At 56.9% G+C, this 6792-nt stretch overlaps 1 pseudogene; it reads right to left on the bottom strand.

The window, feature by feature from the left end:
• The window catches only part of LOC103610504, a 16799-nt pseudogene extending 10467 nt beyond the window's left edge, over nucleotides 1–6332 (bottom strand).
• Between the last annotated feature and the right edge of the window lie 460 nt (nucleotides 6333–6792).

Here is a 6792-nt window from a genome sequence, read left to right as displayed (position 1 = left end):
ATAGACTGTCATGTAGATCACTCAGTGTAAAGGGAAATACTTTGGTAAAAATTCACCTGCAGCATGTAGTGACTAGCATGTTTGAAGGAATTCCAATGTCGTGTTAAAAATGCAATGAGAACGAGTATTTTTCTGGATATTAGTTCATGGCAAAAAGGAAAATTGAATCATTGAATAATTAATTTAAAACTAAAATATTAGGGAAATAGCTTAATGCCTATTTTGGATCATGCGTGACCTCTGCCTTAATGTTTTTGTGAAAAAACAAAAATCAGGAAAACCAACCCAGACGTGTGTGGTGTGCCCTGCCCCATGTGTCCTGCGTCCACCCCCAGGGGGCACTGTCACGGCTGGGTGGTCTGTCTACACTGGGTGCCTCCAGGGGCTCAGGGTGCTTCTGTTGTTGGAAAGTGTGACACCCTGGGTGCCCTCCCTGCGTCCTCTGCCAGCACGGCCTCGGCGGGAGGACGTTAGAGGGAAGAACTGGCTGCCGGGCATCCATGAGCCTCTCCGGCCTGCCACACCCTCCTCCAGGGTCACCGGGGCCCAGCAGGCTCACCGGGACGTTGATCTGCACGCCATTGCAGTCCCCGCGGGACTGGCCCATGTGCCGCACCCCGTTGCTGCAGAAGGAGTCATAGGTGACTCTCAGGGTGTCCGGGAGGGCGCTGTGGTCCAGGAAGACGCTGGAGGACAGTTTCTGCGGGGAGACGGGTCTTAGCTTGTTCTGCCATCCCCTGCCTGGCCAGCGGTGTGCACCTGGCTCCCTCTCTCATCCCCCTTCCGCCCCCAACATCCCTTAGTGACATGCACGCACCGAAGGTGCAGGATGGTGGGTGGGCAGCCACTGTCCTTCCTCCAGACAGGCCAGATGCAAGGCCAATACAGACGACAGGGCGTACGCCCCACGGGAAAGGGGCTGGAACTGCTCCCCATCCTGACCCCAGTGCCCAGCTCAGGGCAGGAGCTGAGTGAATCGTTCAAGTGATGGGGGAGATGGAGACAGAGAGAGGAGACAGAGACTGAGAGGGACGAGACAGAGACAGACAGAGAGAAACAGAGTCAGAGGGACAGAGAGATACAGATAGATATACTGCGGATGGAGAGAGACAGGGAGACAGAGAAAGACAGAGACAGAGAGAGAGACAGACAGAAGTACAGGGAAAGATGGAGAGAGACAGAGACTGAGAAGGATGAAACAGAAAGAAATGGAAATAAAGAGATACAGAGACAGACAGAGAGACAGAGAGAGATCAAGAGAGACAGAGATAAAGAGAAAGACAGAGAGACAGAGGAGCAGAGACAGAGATACAGAAAAAGACGGAGAGGTAGAGACAGACACAGAGACAGAACAGCAGAGAAAGATGGACACAGAGAGAGAGAGAGAGAGAGGGACAGAGAGATACAGAAAAAGATAGAGACAGAACAACAGAGAAAGATGGAGAGAGACAGAGACTGAGAAGGATGAAACAGAAAGAAATGGAAATAAAGACAGATACAGAGAGAGACAGAGAGACAGAGAAGGACGGAGAGAGAGACAGACACACACAGAGACAGAGGGGCAGAGACAGAGAAAGATGGAGAGAGACAGAGACAGAGGGACAGCAATACAGACAGAGAGAGAGGGAGACAGAGAGAAATAAGAGGAAGAAAGAAAGACAGAGACAGACAGAGATAGGAGACCTAGGGAGAGACAGTGACATCAGGTGAGTGAGCCAGCTTGTTGGTGTGATCGTACATCCTGTCATCCATGTAAGGACAGAAACACCAACAGGCAGCAGCTGAGCACAGGAGGGCCTGCTTTGGGGGTTTGGGCTCACAAGAGGCTACGAGAAGCAAACGGCTCTGATTTAACTCAATGACAAGAGGTTTTCGATGACCCAGCTTGTCAAGCCACCAGAACGTTCAGCCCAGAAGAATCACAGATCAGGACTTTGGGAACGTCTCTCACTCATGGATGGATTTCCATACAGAAACACCAACAGGCAGCAGCTGAGCACAGGAGGGCCTGCTTTGGGGGTTTGGGCTCATAAGAGGCTACGAGAAGCAAACGGCTCTGATTTAACTCAATGACAAGAGGTTTTCGATGACCCAGCTTGTCAAGCCACCAGAACGTTCGGCCCAGAAGAATCACAGATCAGGACTTTGGGAACGTCTCTCACTCATGGATGGATTTCCATAACAGTTGGGGATCTGCTGGTGCCTGGTGCCACCTGTGCCCACTAGGACCCTGGGCCCCCAGAGGGAGCGGCCCTGGGTCCTTCTGCCAGGGGTAGGAGAGGGATGAGGGCCTCTCCTGGGCTTGCCCAGGATAGGTGGGGGAGCTGATATGCAAGACACCCCACCCCAAGGTGTCTTCGTAGCGCCAAGTCCACCGTGGTGATTTCTGGGCCCTCTCCCACCCTGGGTGCATCCTCTGCTCCCAGCAGTCCACCCCCCCTTCTCCATGGAGACCAGCAGAGAAGAGCCTGGAATGAAGAGGGCCTGGAATGAGGTGGCGGCCTGGGGCGGCATGTGCCATGCCTTGTGGGCAGTGGCCAGGCCAGTGGGTCCGGAAGCCCTGAGGGTGGTCCCTGAAGGGGCTGCAGGAGGCTATGACTGCCTCTTCCAGGCAGAGCTCTCCCCTGTAGATCACCCTTGTGTTGACCTACAGCAGAGGTGAGGGGCAGGTTTGCTGGACACCCCGTAGGGTCCAGCCCAGGCCACCCCTGTGGGCCCGCCCCAGCCGGGCAGCCAAGGGAGACTCACGTTGTAGGCGTTCTTGATGAGCTGGACCACTTTGCTGGAATCCTCCGACAGCTGCCCGACGGCTGACTTGGGGATGATCTCGGTGAGTTTCTGTGGGTGAGAAGACCCCGCATGGCTCAGCTGGAACCCAGTGCCACGGGAGGCTCCGCGTCCACCAGGTTTATAGCACTCAGCAGACGTCGGCATTTGTAAAATGGCTCTGACAGTCCTCAACACGATTTGTTTTTTACTTAGTTACGAGGGCACGTGGTCAGCGACGTGCTGGTGAATGTCTAATGGCTCTCGGAAGAAAAAGCCTGAGGTGTAGCGTTTGCTCATCCCTGCGGTGTGAGTTCAAGCTGGTAACATCACCGAGAGACAGTGTCTCACCCTGGAGCACCACAGTCGGAGACAGCCCCAAGGGTACAGATGGCAGCAGGACGTGGTGAAGCCACCAGGGCGTGGTGAGTGCTGAGCATTCTAATGAGTATGAACCGTCTGATTTAGTGAAGCCTGCGTTACACGACACTGTGACGGTCGGCTCTGACCGGCCAGTCCAGCTGGCCCAGCGGCGTCCCCAGTGGGCAGGCCGGAGCATCCCATGAGGCAGATGGGCCTCGGCCGGCCTCCCCCGCACCCGCCTTAGCGCACTGCAGGGGTCAGGACGCGTTTCACGGAAGATCCTACGAGAATCATTTCATCTCCCAGGAGTGCAGAGCTGATGGCCAGGCCACTTCCCTGCCCCGGACCCCTCCATGACTCCCGAATGGAGTCCAGTACCCTCACCAGAGCTCACAAGGACTGTCACAGCCTGGCCACCACCTTCCTGGCCTCCACTGCCCACTCCCATTCGTCCCAGCCGAGGACCCGGCCCTGGCTCAGGGAGGCTCGGCTCTTCCACGTCCCGTCCTGTGGAACCTGCTCTCCACCTGGTCCGGGAACACATGCTGAGGAGGGTCTGGCGTGTGCTGTCCATACACGCTACCTGTTGCCTGGACTGCCCCCTGCCCACCGAAACTGAGGCTCAGGGAGGCCGGTGCCCCAAGGCACAGCAGGTGGCAGGGTTGGGATTTGGAGCACAGGGTACAGGCAGGTGGGCTACTTCCTTCGCAGGCGGGATGGGGGCGGCTATTTCAAAGCCCAGGCTGGTTGGTTTAGGTTTTGGCTTCTACTAGTAGAGGCTTTTATTCATGGCTTGTCCCCAAGCCCTGGTGAGGCCATCTCTGGAGGCCACCTCCTTGAGGTCCTGTCACCTGTCACCTCCCACCTCACTTCCGCCACCGTCATCGTGGACGGGTCAAAGACTGAAGCTCAGTTGCTGGTGCTCTGGGTCCTGCAGCCTGGGCTTTGAGCCCTGACTCTGATGTCCATCACGCATGTCCATGGGCAGACGGCTCCGCCTCTCCTGACCTCAGCCTCCTGGTTGCCAGCTCAGTGGGGGGGGCAGCTGTGAGGGGCCAGCACCACCCATTAGTCCTCAGCTGGCCCAGCAAGTCACAGCTGTGTTTCAGGAAAAGTGGACTGTCACCACTGACACCAAGACACGTGCTGCTAATAGCACTGGATTTCAAGGATGGGGGAAATGCTTTCTTGTATCCACATGTAAATGTCATGTCACCTAAAAGGAAGCCCAGGCTCCTTGACCACAGAAAACCGTGGCCAGGAGCCAGCCTGGCTGCCCGCACACCGCACATGCAGAAGCAGAGCTCGGGCCTGTGGCAGCGCTGGGTTTTGTTACCCTTCTGCTGAGATGGTGGGTCCCACCGTGTTGCTCAAGACCTCAACACCACTTACCTCGTAGGTTTTCACCATCCTCTTGGTCACTGTGAAGATGGGCTGGATGTTGCTTTCAGCCAGTTTGTGCGCCAGCTGGCCGACCAATGGGTAGTTCTGGAGGGAGGAGACACCAGTCAGCAGACCCTGAGGCCAGGGTCAAGCCCTCCCACCTGCAAAGCAACTGCCCAGGACCCTGCAGGCACGGCGACAGCTCAGCTTGGCTCAGCCCTTCCTGCACTGCTGAAGGTGCCCTTCTCTGCACACAGCACACACATGTGTGACATGAGAAAGTCGCGAGGGAAACCACCGATGCTGAAATACAGCAGAGAAAATACTGCATACTGTGAGGTGCTTCTGACTGACGCATCGACAAGGGAATCCAGTGGCAAGTGACCACTTCTGGACTTTCAAAGTCCACACCTGTGAATGGCATTTTGAGGTGTCCATGCTAGGTAGATGCATTGGATTTCTGCTGGGGCAGAATCTCCTGCCACGGTGGCACCTACTTTCGTACTTTCATGACCCTTGATTTTGGACAGAGGCTCATGTACATAACAGGTCACTCTTTTCCTGCCAAGTTCCTGGACCCCGAATTCTACCCACCAACACCCCCAGAATCTGTGGGCTCCCGGTGGAGGACCCTGAGTTGCACCATCCCTAAAATCCTTTGCAGTACCCAGAGTTTATGATTTCAGGACGCAAGGGCATCAAGTCATGACAGCCAGGACACACCCCATGGAAGGTGCTGGCCTTAGGCCTGTGGTTGCACGTGAGGAGCAGAGAATTCCTGCCCTCCCCATAGTGCCACTGAAGTGCCACCACTCAGGGAGGGAATCTCACACAGCAAGCTCGTCCTAACTAATTCCAGGTGAGTCGTGGCCCCCTTCCCGCCTCTCTGGCCACCTTTTCCTCAGTGGTTCCTGTGGCTCCCCTCCCAGCCCCAGCGCTGGTGGCAGAAAAGGGGCCCACATGGGAGGAGGGGCCCACAGGGGCAGCACAGAGCCCCAGAGAGGAAATGGGTGTTAGGGGTCTGGTGGGTATGCAAGGGTGGGGACCCTGAGCCCGTGGTGAGTGTCTGGGGAGGCCAGGTTGCAGCTGGGGGTGGGAGGGGCAGTCACTACACCTGACCCTATTACAGACCCAGAGCAGGAGTGCCCCTGCCACCTGCCACTGCCTGGGCCTGGGGTGCGGGGTAGTGTGGATGGGAGAATGTGTCTGCAGGGTTCTGTCATGTCTGATGGGGGTGAGGTGCCAGGCTCAGCCTGGCTGCCTACACGATCCCTCTCCAGAGATCTGACACTGCCCTCAGGGCTTCTGGAAGTTTCTTCCTGAATGTGTCATTTAGGTTGGAAGGAGGTGCCCCAGGCTCTGGCCAGGTGATCCGTGGGTGACCCTGCACTCCTGCTCTCCTCCCCTCCCAGCCGCAGGGCTGTAAATGGCCTGGACCACAGCCGCATCCCCTCTTCATGGGTTCTGCCCCGTGTCCTGCCAGGGTGGCACCTCGGGGTACTCCTGGGTGGGGGGCACTCACAAATTCGTTGCTGCTTTTGTACATGTTGTCCTCCAGGTGGCAACGGCCATCGTTGGGGGTCAGCGCATCCCCTCTTCATGGGTTCTGCCCCGTGTCCTGCCAGGGTGGCACCTCGGGGTACTCCTGGGTGGGGGGCACTCACGAATTCGTTGCTGCTTTTGTACATGTTGTCCTCCAGGTGGCAACGGCCATCGTTGGGGGTCAGGATGGCATCCAGCTTCCTGTCCCCTGCAAAGTGGAAGCCATCGTCCGTGGCGATCACCAGCAGCCGCGCGACATTGCGCCAGCCTATTTCCTCCTGAGAAAACAATGGCCGGTTTACCTGCCTTGGTTTCCCCTGCCAGGCCCTCACAGAGCCAGACGGGGCAGCCCCAAGGCTGGTGCCTGTGCCCCTTTCCTCCTGGGGTTTCCCAGCTGCGGGGACAGTGAGAGACAGGACCCCTCAAGGGCCAGCTTCTCGTCTTGGGTCCCCTGTCCAGGCGCAGATGCCAGCCCCAGGAGGAGCCCGAGAAACGTCTGTTAAGACGACAACTTCCAACACCCTGTAAATCTGCCCAGTGAGGGCACTGACTGTGTTTCTGGATCCAGAAGTAGACAGGTCCCCTGCAGCCCATCATTTCAGATCCTGAGGAAGTGGTCCCAAAGAAGAAACACACTATGGGAATGTCTACCACAGCCTGAGGCGTTGCAGCCACAGAGGAGACAGGACCTGAGGGACACCATGCAAGGGAGTTTGGTGCATCATGCAACGTCCCTTT

The sequence above is a fragment of the Galeopterus variegatus genome, unplaced genomic scaffold, assembly GCF_000696425.1.
Source record: "Galeopterus variegatus unplaced genomic scaffold, G_variegatus-3.0.2 Scaffold11245, whole genome shotgun sequence".
Taxonomy (NCBI): Eukaryota; Metazoa; Chordata; class Mammalia; order Dermoptera; family Cynocephalidae; genus Galeopterus; species Galeopterus variegatus.
Note: the sequence above shows the minus strand (reverse complement) of the source record. Positions and strands in the feature narration are given on the sequence as shown.